Consider the following 18,669-nt stretch of genomic DNA (forward strand, 5'->3'; position numbering starts at 1 on the left):
AATACTTATCTTTTAAATTATGCAAATTTCTATTTAATAATAATAAAACATAAGAGATTACTTGCTTATGGACCAAACGGCAAAGTGAATCACTATACAATGATCATCCGTGATCTAAGTGGTGGTTTAACATACACAATTGAATCAATCACTTTTCATTGATACCAACTCACTACAGATTGTTGTTACTCCAATTCTTTGTCATTTTGAGTTTCAATGAGAAGGTCAATGTAATGTCTTTTATCTAATAGTACGTAATTTGCTAATAAGCTTGATCTACAAATACATATATATGGAACTGGATTTTCTATTATATTCCGGTGGAAATTAAACACAGTAGGGAGATGAAATCATGAAAGAGAGGAGAGAAGAAAGAGGTTATTTGTTTTAGTGGGAAAAAAGAAGAAGAGCAAGTCCTCAAGCAGTTGGAAATTGCTTCCTAAAATCTATTGGGAGTTGCCAACAAGCAATCAAACTAAAGAAAATTTTTAAAGGAAAATCTAGTTCGGAGAAAATATAGTTGAAAGAAGAATTAATTGAGCAGATGAATGGTAGATGAAAGTACAAAAAGATAGTCGAAAGAAGAATTAATTGAACCGAAGATTTTCCTCAACAGTTGAATTCCCATGAACAATTAATATCGTCCTGTGAAACGAAACCAATGATCTTCTTGTATGAGAGCACTTTTCCATTTATTAGGACATGACCCGTCATGGCACACCCAGTTGCTTTCCCAACCACTGCATTCAGAAATGTCGTCTTCCCAGCTCCAGATGGGCCCATGACTGCAGACACACGACCAGGCATAATCTTTCCTGTTACTGACCTCAGCAGTTCCTTTTACATCCTTTCAAAGTTAAGAGTAAGATCTTTGAAATTGAAAGCTACCTCAATTGGAGGTCTAGTTCTAACCTCAATGTTGGTGGCCGTGGAGATCAGTCCAGAAAAGGCCAAGTTTTTGTTTTGTTCTTCCATAGCTTTTTCCTTCTCTATCTGTCCATATGCATACTTAAACATTTGGTACGAGTATGCATTTGTTTACCTTTAGTTGGATTTTCCTTTAGATTTTTATCTCCTATTTCTATATTGAAGCCGTCATGACTATTCGAATCATTCTCTAAGGATTGAAGCCGTCATGACTCTGTTCTGTTTTCTAAGGATTGAATATAATGCAGCTTCTGCATCACCAAATATGGCTCCAAAACCCTTTGGAGGCTCTGGTGCATGGGAAGATTTTTTTTTCCCCGAGAGAAGGTACGAGATAACTGCGTCTGTAAGCCAGATGCATGCTTCTTAGCAGAGCATCTTTAGCTGACTTCCTCCTTTCAAGAGCTTGGACAGTTTCTCTAGCATGTCTTGCAGCAGCCTCTCTAGACTTTGCTTGTCTTCTCTCCCGACTGGTGAGCATTTGACCAGAAAAATTATGTATAATTAACAGCAGAATGCTCAACGCAACCTGCAGAATTAATTGAGAAGTCCAGCGCAATGAAGTAAGAATACAATGCAAGAACAATTGTTCTTGAAAATCCTCTAAAATGTCATAGTTGCAGTAACTTTAAGTATTAGCATCCAGATAATTTCCTAAGGATGTGGTAGTTTAAAATTGTTCATTCAGTGTGATCGGTGTGGCACATAAGATATTGAATTGGTTTGTCACAGTCTAAGTAGATGTCTAACTGCATTATTAACCAGAAGACATGGTGCTGTGATACCTAAAATAAGTATATAATGAACTAGATACCAAATACATCTCACCATTAGCAAGGCACCAAATATAGTAATGTCTTGATTAGTAGAATTTGGTGGACAAGAGCTCTTACATTCTTGTTTCCCAGTAACACAATTGAATTAATGGGAAGATATAAGAATGGCAAGCTGAATTGAATTGTCCTATGGAACCAACTTGCTGTAGAAACAGATCCCTTCCTACAATAATATCTGACAAAGAGACAATGGATAAGTTGCATGGGAGAATAAAGAACTTCTGTTTCTATGTGATACGATTAACAAAAAACAAGAGTACCTTCGCTTTCACTAAACCTATAAAGAAACTACAAAAGTACAGGATTGAGAAACAATACCCACTGCTACAAGAAACTTTCTGTATAGTGCTTGGACAATAGGATCCTGCAGGACAAAACATTTCACCACTAGATACAACATCTAGCCACATATCAGCACTGCCAATGGTTAGGCTGTCCAGGAGGAATCTGGTAATTGTAGCTGAGTATATCTTAAATTTCAGTATGTAAACCAAGAGATTGCAAATAAAATAATCAATGTAAATTCAGAAGGAACTTTTAGAGGATGAAGATCAACTTACGAATCACAGATACCAGTACTTATGTTCAATGTTGCAAGTGTGCAGTATGCTCCCAGTGGACATGCAGGCTTCAAACCATTACAGAAAACAATCACTTTTTTCTGTTCAATAATTAAGGACAGAAAATAGGCAATCAACACTCATTCAGTCAAAATGAGTTCCTATTCCTGAGACTCTTCCTTAGCTACTTAATTAGTCAACTTTTAGCCAATAGACAATGTTGATTTTTGTGTTTAATGTTCAAATGTAATGAAACATTGCATCTAACAGACTGAACTAATTTGCACGACGAAAATAAACCATAAAGATCATGCCTTTTGTCTGTTTGGCGCATCTTGCAATTAAGAAGGTCAAGTCCGACGAGAAGTTGAATGCTTCATTCCACTCCTTGTCCCTGAAACCAACAAAACCACCGTAAGATTAATAAGTGACCCGCATCATAATGAACCACGAAGGCCGAAGCACCGGCAAAACTCTATGTGTCCTTGACGCAGAAATCAAAATGCTGGCCCACATCCTCGATCGGCGCATATACTGGCCAGGTTCATCAACCGGCCGTAAATGGCGCTACGGAGATGAAGAGCCGGGGGGCGGTGACTCAGGGAAGATCAAATGGATCGAATCGGGAAGTTTCTTACATGGGAGTGGTGGTTTAATTTGGACCGTGAAGGGAGGAAGAAAGGGAGTGCTAAGGGGAGAGGCAAGGCGAGATTGGTGGGAGTATTGAGAGGGTGGTTGGTTCTGCCAAGAATGGAGAAGGAAGACGAGAGGAAAGGGAGGACATGGAGTTTTGTTTTGAAGCTCGAGGAGTTCAAAAGAAGCAGCAAGTTGCAGTGTTTTGTACTAATTTTCTGTTTAGGCATGAAATACAAGTATTTATGTATATTTTATATATACAAACACAATTTTATTATATTTTCATTTCTTAAAGTCACAAATATATCTATCGATCATGCAACTATAGTGGTGTACAATATTGCACAACTGAAGCATGCTAGAACTAAATATGTCAAACTAACTCTATGATAAATAAAAATATGATAATACTAAAATACATTGTATCTATCCAGAAAAAGTATTATTCAATTATCTTAAAATATGAACAACAAACGTAAAAGTATATAAAAAAACTATTTATCATAAAAAAAAAAGAAAAAGAAAACAACTAGCTAGCCGCCTAAAGAAACAACAAGCACAGTCCTCCATTTAAAATCTACAAAGACGAGCGCTGGATCTCCAGAAGTGTGCGAACGGTACCAGGTAGTTTCCCACCAGCACTAAATTATTTATAATTATTTTACAGAATCCAACGTAGTTTTAATTATTTTTCTTTAAAATAATATTTTTTGCAGGCGGAAAGTAAAATCTACGACAGCGAAGTGAACCTGAAAGATTCCTCAGAGTTCTTCAAATCCAATGCTTACAGACAAATATTATTAATTAATTGTATAATGAATATTTCATTATTATACGACGAGCCAGTGGGCAGAGTCTGAGGTTCATTTTTTTTTCATGTATAAATTTTTAATTAAATCCCACGATAAGTCCGGATAGATCATAATAAATAAGTATCTTATGAGAAAAAAAAATTAGTCCAGTTAAATTATAAAACAAAAGGTAATGCTCTCCACCCTCAACCAACAATCTACTTGTGAATTAATATTTAGAAACACTAACAAGTATAAATGAAAATAATAATAATAATAGATGGATATGTGTAATAAGTCCATGGAAGATAAGTGAAGAAGAATATTGTAAGGTGCCTGTTGAGGAGTGCAATTAGATTGCTAAGGGGGGGACAAATTGGATGATGATGACTTAACAAGTGACTCTTCGTAGCCTTTAAATTAACCAATAAGAATGGGAGAGAATGTGATGCTGAATGAATCATTAATTGTTGAATTATTTTTTAGAAAATTTTACTTTTTGAAAAAATAAAATAGAATCTCTTTGATCGAGAAGAAAGTTGGCAAGCTTGGTCCCTGAAGGACAGGAGCACATTGAAAGCATTTGATAGTGGAATTAATCATGGAGACAGATTCAGATCAGTAGATGGAGATGACACATAAAATTGTACCGCTCTTGTTTCTTTCGTCAGCACCCAAAATTCAAAAATAATATAAAATCTTAATATTATTATTTTTCAAAATGAACATTTCTTGGTAGTTTTATTCCTTCGGGTACGGTTAAATTGAATAGTTCAATCCAATTTGACCAATTTGTATTCAACATGTTGAATTAGTTGTATATATATCAATCAGACTCGAATCAAAAGTTATGCCTATCTGAGAGACCGTGATTAGGTTGGCTAAGTCACTTTGAATATGCCTAGCTAATTCAATTGATTGGATCAATTGAGTCAAGTTCATCATTCGACTTATCAAAATGGAGATTTCTTATCCTTTGAAAGAATGCAACTCACTTGTCTCTCAAAGTCCACGCTTCAACTTATCTCTTTGAGAAAATGACCCTAAAAAATATATATAACGCATGCCCCTAAAAGCAATTTGGATTTTAGATTATATATATATAGTTTTGGTCCTAAAGTTGTTTCTCTACTATATTAGATACTAGTTTTTTTAGGATGACAATAATAAGATTAAAATTGATTAATAGTATTTTTATCATTAAATCAAATAATCATTGTTAAGCATTTTTTGATGAAATTAATTCGGGTTTAGGGTATGCGAATATATGGAAAGATCAAACAAGGCTCATGACGCAATTAAATTTTAAGTGGTAGAACAAAGATTGACATCTGCAATAGTGTGAAAGAGATGACTTAAAGAATTTATTTCTTTATTTATTTTTCCTTTATAAATCATGTGATCACATGTGGACATCACATGCAAATATATTGCAATATAATGCAGTAATTATTTAATATGTACATGAAAATTTGATTTATAAACACACATATCGAACTATAGTTATATATATATATATATACACAGGGAAAGATAACTATGCACATGAATACTGGATCTAAGACTAGGAAATGCAATCCATCATAAAATAACATGAAATTCTTTTATTAGATATTAAACATGAATCAGAATTAGCAAAATATCAACATATATATATATATATAACACATCTTCAGACATTCGTACTGTTCAGTATATGTCATTAAAATTCCATGAATTAATAAAATGTTAAAAAGAAAAAAGAAAAAAAAACATAACACTTGAGCCCTAATGCATTGCTGTTCTAGGTTTAGAATAAGAGGCCTGAAGCAGTACCAATTTCACTCTATATAAGACCGCATTAGGGCTAGCTCCCTCTCCAGTAAACTGCCTCACCATTAGCTAGCCATCCTTGTTTCGATCACTCTCCTTTCATTCCCTCCCTTTTTTTTTCAGGTTGATATTATTATTCTTAAGCTGTCGACAGAGAAAATTCATGAACTGTGTAAACTTTGCCAGGTGAGATGGCCAATAGAGGTAAGGAAGGGAATAGCTTCTCCTCTTTAACTTCTCTCTCTATTTCTTGATGAATTAATTGTATTGGTGTTCCAGCTGAATGCTTTCACCCTTCTCTAAGCTGATCAGACACCCGGTACCTCTCCTGAGTCAGCAAGCCACTAGCAATTGCTCAGGAGGAACCGGATCTGGATCATACCACCCTCCTTTCCAGTACTCCCCTCCCCTCCCCTCCCCTCCCCTGCCGTCCTTTCTTTCTTTTTTTTTCTTTGTATATGTGTCCATCTTCAACCCGATCGGAGGTCTAAACTCTACCAAAACTATTGTGGAGCACCGGAGCGGAGTCCGGCAACGGGCCGACCGACGGACCGAAAAACTAGTCGGTGTTTGTGGGTGTGGCATCATCAAGATTCACATGGACTGCAAGCGGCTGTTTTAATCATGTGCGATGAGAATCTTGATGATGCTGCATCGGCAAACAAGTGACTCGTGCCTGCCACTGCTCTTAACTCATGATCCCCCATCCTTCGATTTACGGTAAGGGTTCGATATATATATCGGTCGGTAGGTGCATCTATTTCAAGTTCTTGCATACATGTAATCTAGAGATGTGGAGATCTATGGATTTGTTTTGATGAGTACAAAGTTCCAGCACAAATTATTGTGCCTAGCTGAAATTGTGTGCATCTTTATGACTGTAATCTGATAGGTTTTGAGCTAGGGATTCTTCGAAGATATAGTTGATTACCATTTTTCCAAAATTCTTAATGGTGCTTCCTTCATATTTCTGCGAAGAAAGCACACCTAATTAAAAAGTTGCCATGAAACGTTAATTAGAAAACATAAAACTATAAGAGATCTCAAACAGGAAAATAATTAACTTAGTGAATTAATTTATATATGCTAACTAATTTATGTGAAAGTTGAGTAGGCATATATATTGTATGTGTTTTTTTTTCTCTGATAATTTCTTTCACGATTCCATTTTCATGTACCTGGTACCTACTTTGATGCTTAGTTTCATTCACATTATTATTAACTATGCAGTGGTTGTTTGCTTCTAACAAAATCAATGCATAAGGATATATATATATATATATCTTGAATAAATATGGAATTTTCTCAGTATCATCATTGAACAACTTTGCTGGAAGAAGAGGGGTGCCTTCGAATCCCTATTGGGAGGTCAAGGACCTTCCTATGTGACCTCTTCTTTTGGAATTCTTCAGTGTTTGCTTTTGCATAAAGCTGAGGTCTAGTTAGATATGGTACATTTTTAGGTTTTGAAACTTCAAAAAAGATATCCATCCTATCCACCAAGTTGATTAAGTGGTATTATTGCAGCTGTCTCTGATCAGACCACTATATATATATATATATATATATATTGTATATGGAATTAACTGGAATTAATTTTAGTATATATTCATTTTGACATGTAAATAGAAGGTCAGTGGAGTACGTATTTAATTAATGCTCATTGTGTGGAAAAGAGAAACAGGAAGTATGCAAGCTGTTTGAGCCATTTTACACTGATCCGTGATCACACCATCACTCATCATGAAGGTGGACCTAGCAAGAGGTACACTGTGTTTTTACAGCATTTCTTAGTGGGCCTATTTTTTCAAGGACATGTTCAGAGAAGTGTCTCAATAATATATTTATTTTATATATATGCATGCATATATTAGTTTATGTGCTGATCATCCAACTGATATAATTAATTAAAGTTATATATATTCTTGTGTACTATTGCACGTAGAGCTGAGTGAAACAGTCACCTTGGTGTTTACGTATGCAGCTGAGAGAGTTTTTAGTTGGCAAAATGGGCAAGCCAAGTAAGTTCTTCTTGTGGCGTAGATCAACTAACGATCGATTCTCGGCGGATCAAGCAATACTGTGAGCTTAATTCTTGGTGGATTTGGTTTGCTTGAATCTGAATGCAGCATCAGCGATGGTGGTGGGCAGAAGGAGATGGTCCTGTCTGTGGCTTCCTGTTTGAAGCTTGCTGTATGTTGCAGTGCTCGCTCGTGCGCTAGCTGTGGTTCCTCAGATGGTCACTGGCTGCGACTCAGGCAGTGTCCTCTCTGAGCTGCCTGTTGGAATACAGAGGTTCTTGCGTTTCTAAAGATGTAAAGGAAAAATAATAATAAATAAATAAATAAATAAAAGAAACATTAAAAAGTTTTAAAAAAATCTTTAAATATGACCTTATACCATAATAATATAAATATCATTAGTGAGATTATATTACCCAAGGTTAGTATTTGTTTACACAAGGTTGGTATTTGTTGTTGAGAATGCCATGCACCTTTGTACGTAATTCATTTTTCTTGTGGATTTATTATCGACAAATTGATTATAGTAGCTAGTGACTAAAAGATAAAATATATCGAATTTGAGAGCATGAAATTGTAATATAAAATATAATTTATTTGAATATTTTATCTCTTTTTGCCCTTTATCTATAGTTTTGCCGGCAAATGTGATTTTTAAAGTTATATTTAGTTTTAAACCATACTTACAGTTACCATTACCATATCACGGGTTTGGTTTTATTCATTGCAACTTTAATTTTATTCCTAGTACTATCTAGTACTATATAATTTTATTATATGTTATGTAGAAATAAATAAATAATATATATTATTTATCTATTTTATTTATCTTGAGTTAGCATGACTGTTAATTTTATTATTATTATATTATCATTAAATAAGATAGGTACCATTGTCTTTTTTGGGATTCTTTGTCACCTAATTAAGAAAGTTTATTTAAAGAACTAAAATGGAATTTTAACTAGTGGTTGGGCTTTTTTGTAACATTTCCAATAAAAAAATACGTACGATACGGCGGACCTCCTTTCCCCTCTAGAAATTATGCTATTTTTCACCGTAGCACTGCAGGCTTCTCTAATTTCTGTGATTTTCTTCAAGCGATGGTAGCAAGTGCTCGAGCGTGCGGCAGCATCCCTGTTCGACGCGATCAGCTAGGTAATCCTTCCGCATTCAGATCGCAGGTAAATCTCAAGCCTTGAGGCTTTCCCTTTCCGATTACGCAGTAGAGGTAGGTAGTTAAATCCGTCAATACATGGTTTATGGCAGTGACAGCTTCGATCCGTCAACACATGGTTTATTGCAATGTCTGTTCTTGTGAACCGCAAAATCGACATCTGGGACAACAACTACCTCAAGGAGTTCGTCACTGTTTTCTTTTTGGAATTTCATCTTGGCGGACCCCAAGTATCTCGTGTTAGGGTTTTCTTTCAATCAAGAGTTTTCAGCCGTTGTAGGTGGGGAAATGGTTAAATTTGATTAAACTAGTTGTGCTATTTGGATATGAAAAGTCTAAATTATTATGGTGACCTCTGAAAGGGTTAAGCAATGGTTAACATAATTTTCAGTGGCAAAATCTCGTGATTTCAGAGGTTTATGAGTAAGTTTTGAAGCATATCCCTACTGCCCAAATCTGGGTGGCAGGGTACTGAGGTGGTAAACTTGGCCTTAAGGTCCTAGAATGAGATTAAAAGGCGCTTCAAACTTGTTGGGTAGGTTTGGAAACCTGTGCTAAGCATTTCGCTCTACATATGCTAACTAGTGTATGCTTTAAAATGAGGAAACATGTGTTTCGTCTTTAAAATAACTAAAAGGATGAGGACTTAACTCATAATCAAACTATAGTTATGGACAAACGGATTTTAGTAGTACCCTATGTAATTGGAGCAAGAACTCTTTGAATGCTGATTGTGTTGTTTCTTAGTTCTTTGACACGGCCGTGTTACTTCCTTTGTGCATGTCATATATATGCTATGTTTAGATTCTCATGTTATATGTTTATATTTAGATTTCCATGCATTCACATGCTTTTATGCTAAAATTTTCATACCACATGCAATGCTTAGATTTTCATGTACTTAAATGCTACACTATGCTTAAAGTAGTTTTTTTTTGTAGAAATATATTGTTTAATTTGTATAGCATGGCATTAACAATATAGGAAGTGTTGTTTTCTTATGTAACATAGATACTTAAGTGAACCAATGCAATGAATGCTATGTTAGTAGCTAGGGTAACTCAATTTCTTGCAACCACGTACGAGTATATTAGTTATTAGTAATCACACTTAATTGGTCACTAGTTGAGTGTGTGGGCCACTATGCTTTAGTGGTTGTACCTATGTCAAGCATGAATAGTATACCACTCCATTGATTTGAAGTGCAAGTGTATTCCATATATCCTGTTGAATAATAAACTTAATTTTTGTTCATTAACTCTAGAGAATATTCCTAGAGCATATTCTTAACATTTAGTCATGAAAAGTTACTTAAGTGTCTCTTAAAGAGTTTTGTATGTGTCCCTTAAAGAGTCACTTTTATGTGTATAAATATGCCGTTGTAGTTGACATTTGACAATACAATCAAGTAGATTAATAACAATTGTTATTGAGTTCTCCTCCATTCTCTCTCTCTCTACAAAGATCTTTATCTCCATTCTCTCCAACAAAGTGGTATCAGAGCCAGGTTCGAAGTGCTCAAGTGATGGCCAACAATGGAGTTTCTTCTTTTCATTTTCCCTGTCTCATAAAGGAGAATTATGAGACATGGTGTCTAAGGATGAAAGCATTGCTTGGTTCTCAAGATGTTTGGGAGATTGTAGAGAAAGGCTATGAGAAGCCTCAAAATGAAGGTAATTCATCTCAAGTAGAGAAGGATTTTTTGTCAAAGACAAAGAAGAAGGATCAACAAGCCCTCACCCTCATCCATCAATGTTTGGATGATTCCATGTTCGAAAAGGTGGCCGATGCTACTACTTCAAAAGAAGCTTGGGAGATATTGGCAAAGACTCTTCAAGGTGTTGACAAAGTAAAGAAGGTCAAACTTCAATCACTAAGGCATGATTTTGAAGCATTACAAATGAAAGAGTCAGAATCAATCATGGATTATTGTTCGCGGGTGAAGGCAATTGTCAATCAAATTTAAGAGATATGGAGATGAGATAGAAGATGTACGCATAGTGGAAAAGGTGCTTCGCTCTTTAATTCCTAAATTTGACTATATAGTATGTGTTATTGAAGAAACAAAAGATTTAGATTCAATGACTATTGAAGAATTAGAGGGCTTATTACAAGCCCATGAAGAAAAGATGAAAAGAAGACAAGAAGAGTCTTTGGAGCAAGTTCTCAAAGTCAAGACTACATTAAAAAATGATGAAAGTGGCCACAATTATTTTCGAGGTCGTGGTCGAGGAAGAGGCCGTGGACGAGGAAGAGGACATGGACATGGACATGGCCAAAATGGACCACGTGAGGGAAAAGAGACAACTTTAATCAAGAAAGAAGTCAATCATCACCTAGATACTATGGAAGAGCAAGAGGGAAAGGAGAAGGCTATTATCCAACTTCAAATAGAAGAAGGTATGACAAGTCTAAAGTTGAATGTTACATTTGCCATAAAATGAGTCATTATGCTTGGGAATGTCATAATTCTACTAATGATATTAAAGAAGAGGCTCATCTTGTTGCTAACAATCAAGAATTTGAAGAGTCAACTCTATTGCTGCAAATCAAGGAAGAAGAAAAAGGTGATAACAATTTATGGTATTTGGGTAATGGTACAAACAATCATATGTGTGGGTACAAAGATAAATTTGTAGAGCTTAATGAGGAAGTAAAAGGTGTTTCTTTTGGAGACTCCTCAAAAATTCATATTGAAGGGAAATGTACAATTCTCATCTCTTCTAAGGATGGCGGTCATAAAATAATATTAGATGTTTACTTTGTGCCAAAATTAAGGAATAACATTATAAGCTTGGGTCAACTACTTGAAAAAGGTTGCGAGATTCTTATGAAGAATAACTATCTTTGGCTTAGAGATCAAAATGCTAATTTGCTTGCTAAGGTTGCTATGTCAAAGAATAGGATGCTTACTTTGAATATTAAGACAATTGAAGCAAAGTGTTTGAAGGCTAATGTGCAAGATGAAGCATGACAATGGCACATGAGATTCAGTCATTTAAACTTTGGAGCATTAAAGGCCATGGGAGAAAAGAATATGGTGAAAGGTATGCCTCTGATCAACCATCCAAATCATTTATGTGAAGCATGTCTTCTTGGGAAACATGCTAGGAAGAGTTTTCCAAAAGAAGCAACATTCAGAGCGACAATGCAACTAGAACTTGTGCATGCAGATGTCTGTGGACCGATCAATCCTCCTTCATTTGATAAGAGTAAATATGTTTTGCTCTTTATTGATGATTTTAGCAGAAAAACTTGGGTTTATTTTCTTAAGCAAAAATTAGAAGCTTTTAATGCTTCCAAAAGTTTCAAGACTCTTGTTGAAAAAGCGAGTGGAAAAAATATCAAAGCTTTGAGTTCTGATCGAGGAGGCAAATTCACGTCCAAAGAGTTCAATAACTTTTGTGAAACTTTTGGAATTCGACGTCCTTTGACAGTTCTTAGATCACCACAACAAAATGGAGTAGCCGAGAGGAAGAATAGAACTATTCTTAACATGGCAAGATGCATGCTAAAAGCCAAAAATATGCCAAAGGAGTTTTGGGTCGAAGCTATTTCTTGTGCAATTTACTTATCTAATTGCTCTCCAACATTGAATATCAAAGATCAAACTCCTCAAGAAGCATGGAATGGAAGAAAGCCAAATGTCAAACATTTGCGAGTATTTGGGAGCATTGCATATGCTCAAGTACCGCAACAAGAGAGGTCCAAACTTGATGATCGAAGTGCCAAATATGTCTTTATTGGATATGATTTACATTCTAAAGGCTACAAGTTATACAACCCGAGCAATGATAAAGTGGTGATAAGTCGAGATGTTGAATTTGCTGAAGAAGCATCTTGGAATTGGGAAGTTCAAGAAGAGAAAACTTATAATTTTCTTCCATACTTTGGAGAAGAAGAGGATGCTATAGTGCCAATACAAAATACAACTCAACCACCTACTTTCCATGAAGATCATCCAATTGAAACACCTCAAAAGATGAGAAGTTTGGAAGATATTTATGAAACTCATGAAATTAATGCTTCTATGTGTTTTTTTGTAGATTCAGAACCCCTGACCTTTGAAGAAGCAGTGAAAAATGAACAATGTGCAATGGATGAAGAAATAAATTAAATTCATAAGAATGATACATGGGAATTAACGACACTTCCAAAAAAAAAGGAAACTATTGGTGTGAAATGGATCTACAAGATAAAGAAGAATGCAAAGGGAGAAGTTCAAAAATACAAAGCTCGTCATGTTGCAAGAGGGTTTAGTCAGCAATCAGGTATCGATTATAATGAAGTTTTTGCTCCAGTTGCTCGTTTAGAAAACTATTCGATTGATTATTGCATTGGCTGCATAAAGACAATGGAATATTTTTCAGTTAGATGTCAAGTCAGCTTTCTTGAATGGCAAGTTGGAGGAAGATGTTTATATAGAACAACCATTAGGGTATATTGCCAAAGGACAAGAAAATAAAGTTTTGAAGTTGAAGAAGGCTTTGTATGGATTAAAACAAGCTCCCAGAGCTTGGTACAATAGAATTGATCAATATTCCAAATTTAAAGGCTTCATAAAGTGTCCACATGAATATGGTCTCTATGTTAAAGAAAAGGCGAATGGTGACCTGATAATTGTTTGTTTATATGTTGATGATCTAATTTTTACATGGAGCAATTCAATAATGTTTGATGAATTAAAGAAAGATATGACTGCTGAATTTGACATGACAAATATTGGGATAATATCATATTATCTTGGCATTGAGGTAAAACAAATTGAAAATGGTATCTTTATTTCTCAAAAGGGATATGCAAACAAAATCTTGTAGGAATTTGGTATGAAAGATTGTCAAACAGTTGACACCCCTGTTGAATGTGAAGTCAAGTTATCCAGATTCAATGATGGTAAAAAGGTCGATCCAACATTATATAGAAAGCTTGTTGGAAATTTGAGGTACTTAACATGTTCTAGACCTGATATTCTTTATGGAGTTGGACTTATTAGTCGTTATATGGAGTCCCCAACTCCTCAAGAAGCATGGAATGGAAGAAAGCCAAATGTCAAACATTTGCGAGTATTTGGGAGCATTGCATATGCTCAAGTACCGCAACAAGAGAGGTCCAAACTTGATGATCGAAGTGCCAAATATGTCTTTATTGGATATGATTTACATTCCAAAGGCTACAAGTTATACAACCCGAGCAATGATAAAGTGGTGATAAGTCGAGATGTTGAATTTGCTGAAGAAGCATCTTGGAATTGGGAAGTTCAAGAAGAGAAAACTTATAATTTTCTTCCATACTTTGGAGAAGAAGAGGATGCTATAGTGGCAATACAAAATACAACTTAACCACCTGCTTTCCATGAAGACCATCCAACTGAAACACCTCAAAAGATGAGAAGTTTGGAAGATATTTATGAAACTCATGAAATTAATGCTTCTATGTGTTTTTTTTGTAGATTCAGAATCCCTGACCTTTGAAGTAGTGAAAAATGAACAATGGAGGCTTGCAATGGATGAAGAAATAAATACAATTCATAAGAATGATACATGGGAATTAACAACACTTCCAAAAGAAAAGGAAACTATTGGTGTGAAATGGATCTACAAGATAAAGAAGAATGCAAAAGGAGAAGTTCAAAAATGCAAAGCTCGTCATGTTACAAGAGGGTTTAGTCAGCAACCAGGTATCGATTATAACAAAGTTTTTGCTGCAGTTGCTCGTTTAGAAACTATTCGATTGATTATTGCATTGGCTGTACAAAGACAATGGAATATTTTTCAGTTAGATGTCAAGTCAGCTTTCTTGAATGGCAAGTTGGAGGAAGATGTTTATATAGAACAACCATTAGGGTATATTGCCAAAGGACAAGAAAACAAAGTTTTGAAGTTGAAGAAGGCTTTGTATGGATTAAAACAAGCCCCCAAAGCTTGGTACAACAGAATTGATCAATATTTCAAATTTAAAGGCTTCATAAAGTGTCCACATGAATATGGTCTCTATGTTAAAGAAAAGGAGAATGGTGACCTGATAATTGTTTGTTTATATGTTGATGATTTAATTTTTACATGGAGCAATTCAATAATGTTTGATGAATTAAAGAAAGATATGACTACTGAATTTGACATGACAGATATTGGGACAATGTCATATTATCTTGGCATTAAGATAAAACAAATTGAAAATGGTATCTTTATTTCTCAAAAGGGATATGCAAATAAAATCTTGCAGGAATTTGGTATGAAAGATTGTTAAACAGTTGGCACCCCTATTGAATGTGGAGTCAAGTTATCTAGATTCGATGATGGTAAAAAGGTCAATCCAATATTATATAGAAAGCTTGTTGGAAATTTGAGGTACTTGACATGTTCTAGACTTGATATTCTTTATGGAGTTGGACTTATCAGTCGTTATATGGAGTCCCCAACTCAATCTCATATGAAGGCTGCTAAAAGAATATTGAGATATGTTAAGGGAACTTTGGATTATGGTTTAATTTATTCATTTTCTGAGAATTGCAAGTTAGTTGGATACAGTGATAGTGATTGGGGAGGAGATATTGATGATAAAAAAAGCACTTCTGGCTTTCTATTTTGCATTGGCAATACTGCATTCACTTGGACTTCAAAGAAACAACCGATTGTGACGTTGTCAACTTGTGAAGCAGAATATGTAGCTGCTGCTGCTTGTGTTTGTCATGCTATATGGTTGAGAAAATTATTAAAGATAATGCATTTCCACAAGAAGAAGCTATTGAAATTTTTATTGATAATAAGTCAGCTATTGCTTTGGGAAAGAATCATATTTTTCATGATAGGAGCAAGCATATAGATACAAGATATCATTTTATTAGAGAAAGTATCATTGGAAATGAAGTTCAACTAAAGTATGTGAAGACACAAGATCAAGTTGTTGATATTTTCACCAAAGCATTAAAGTTTGAAGATTTTGTAAGATTAAGAGCAAAACTTGGAGTGACAAAAGTTTAAGTTTAAAGGGGGATGTTAAATAATAAACTTATTTTTTGTTAATTAACTCTAGAGAATATTCCTAGAGCATATTCTTAACATTTAGTCATGAAGAGTTACTTAAGTGTCTCTTAAAGAGTTTTGTATGTGTCCTTTAAAGAGTTACTTATGTGTCCCTTAAAGAGTCACTTTTATGTGTATAAATATGCCGTTGTAGTTGACATTTGACAATACAATTAAGTAGATTAATAATAATTGTTATTGAGTTTTCCTCCATTCTCTCTCTCTCTACAAAGATCTTTATCTCCATTGTCTCCAACATATCCACCATGTTCAAGAAAAACAAAAGCTAAATAAATCTTAATAAGATGATATACAATTATTCATATTTCATACTTTGCTACTTACCTTGCATTGCTAACCACATTGCTACTTATCCACATTTGTGTACCATATTGTTACATGTTTTTGCATATTTCTAACAACTATTTACCATGCATGACATTCTATTTGTTTTACCTCTAGATTGATCAGAGGTGAATGCTAAATGTGTTGAATTGAAACAATAGAGTGCTCTGAGGCAAGTTGTTCATCGTCTTCATGTAGTTAGTTTGCTATTCTATTATTTTCATTTTCTTTGTATTCTCCTTCACTATTAGTTAGTTTATCAGTTTAGCATTTGTTTTGATGGTAATTTTAGTTGTATAGTTTTTTATTGAATAGAATTATTTGGTGTTGGATATTTTTTATGGTTATTGTTCATCTTAATGTAGCTTCGAGTCGAGTCATGTGAGTATTCTATATATGTCATATCACATGGCCCTCCGTTTGGTACAAGTAAAACTGATGAAATTATCAGATGACTAGTGATTCCCACCTCATATATGAAAAGTGAGCTATTTATTTGGTCATGCCATTAGCATTTAGAAATTGGTTGAATGCCATGGCAAGGTTCCTGATAGAGGAGTCCTGATACCAGATCCTGTGTGTGTTTACTACGCCCATATAGATAAGCAACTTGAAACCTCTGACCACCTCTTTTTTCAGGTGTGCTATCATGATAAATGACAAAAGAATAGCTAGTGATTAACAAAGTTTATTTTGCCATCCACTGTACTCCCAAGCTGAACAGGCTAGCTCGTTGGATGAGAAACAAGCTTATCCAAATACAGATGAATTTACTGAGGTGTGAAATATGTTGAATGCTGGACTCTTCCTTACAAATTTAAACTGTTCTCAGCAATTGTCATGTGCCAAAGACGTTTCACAGGATATTTAACAATTACAATTGCACAAGGCCACTAGATGATCTTTGGCAAATTTTCATTGCTTTAACATGGAACAGTTCTTTATCTATATATTATTGTTGCATACTTTCATTTATCTTTGGCGCAAGAGTGTTTGATCAAAGTAAGCTAGTGTGACCGCAGGAGAGAAGGGAGAGTTAATTTGTTGATTAAAACTGTGTATGCTTGCTAGGTGTTGGTTCTTGATCTATTCGGACTTGCTGGTTTGGGCTTTTGGACTTGTAAAGAGCTGAGGGACTTTAATGGTGACCTATCCTGGAATTTTTTTTTTTTTGCTCTTATTTTTTCTACAATTGTGATCCTATTGAACTGGTTATTAGTTTTAATTATTGTGTCAATAATGGTTATGGAGAAGTAAAGATTGGGAACGTTTATTTAAGACTATAAATATTATTTTTAGGATGTTTGTCAAGGTTTGTGTAATCAACAACAATTATAAATATCTAAAATTAAGTATCATAATTGATTAATCAAATAAAATCCAGATGATCTATTTCATGAGTAAAATATCATAAAATTAGCATTTTCAAATAATAAAAATTATAAAAATAACGAGTAGCTATTCCAAGATTAAGAAAAATATGTGTATATATATTACTTATAATTAGTGTAAATTAATACGCCATCAAACCAGAGTACAAATGCGAAACATTAAACCAAGCCGACGGACAGTAACTTGGCAGACTCCAGGACGAAATGCCGAAAGGTGTATGGATATGGAGGCCAGACGTGGTGGTACCGGTGCAGTTGCTGGAGTGGCAGGCAGAGTCAGCCAACGAGAAAGGGCCCAGCAGAATGGGCCCCGTCGCCTGCTTGCTGCTTGCACTCAAAAGCCCACGCCATAACTACTATGAATATATAATTGACTAAATTTAAATAATTTAGACTAAATTAATAAAAAAATTTTTAAATATGCTATAATAATTAATTAATATAGAATACAAATATTTTTAGTATAAGAAATACAGTGGGTATCTTTTTGAATTTGACCTAATTAACTTCTTTTATCAGATCCCTGTGTCAAGCCTATACTTATATATGTATTGAACTAACCTTGCGATCGGGCAAATTTATTGATCGTGAATTGGTAAAACTATATATGCATGGAAATTACAGTAGAGACGGGGTGAATTAAGTGATGAAAACTCACAAGTAAATTGTAATTTAATTTTTTTTCCCCACGAGATGAAGATGGTGCATGTGACAGACATGTGGAAGGCATCAATACGACGAATACGTACAAAGACAGTCCAGACAACAATAAAGGAATATTTTACAAGACCACACTGTAACGTGAGAGAGGAAGGAACCACCTAACTGGCGAGCCTACTGCCATACCTAAACTCATGCCTTCATACATGTCAGAAAATTATTCGGAGCAGTTTGAATTCCTACACAACTGTTTCATCGATACCTAAACTCATGCCTTCATGCATGTCAGAAAATTATTCGGAGCAGTTTTAATTCCTACACAAGTGTTTCATCTATACCTAAACTCATGCCTTCATACGACTTATAAATCTTTTTACAGGAAAAAAGAATTAATTAACTTATAAGTAAAGTTGTTTTCATCTTATAAGAGCAAAATATATTATCTACAAAATTTTTCATCAGACATGTAAAAGCAAAAGATAACATCTGATTTA

The 18,669-nt window shown here is 34.6% G+C and overlaps 1 long non-coding RNA gene and 1 pseudogene across 1 annotated transcript; one reads left to right on the top strand and one right to left on the bottom strand.

The window, feature by feature from the left end:
- Positions 1 to 587: 587 nt before the first annotated feature.
- Positions 588 to 2,839, bottom strand: LOC141824196 (ABC transporter G family member 28-like; annotated as a pseudogene).
- A 5,863-nt stretch (positions 2,840 to 8,702) lies between these two features.
- Positions 8,703 to 17,276, top strand: LOC141813667 (uncharacterized). Its single transcript, XR_012600400.1, has 3 exons — positions 8,703 to 8,764; positions 8,850 to 8,996; positions 16,764 to 17,276. It is a non-coding gene; the product is annotated as an uncharacterized LOC141813667 (long non-coding RNA).
- The last annotated feature ends 1,393 nt before the right edge of the window (positions 17,277 to 18,669 follow it).

Source organism: Curcuma longa, chromosome 1 (genome assembly GCF_044706935.1).
Source record: "Curcuma longa cultivar G26 ecotype Majalengka, Jawa Barat chromosome 1, ITB_CL_G26_1.1, whole genome shotgun sequence".
Lineage (NCBI taxonomy): Eukaryota > Viridiplantae > Streptophyta > Magnoliopsida > Zingiberales > Zingiberaceae > Curcuma > Curcuma longa.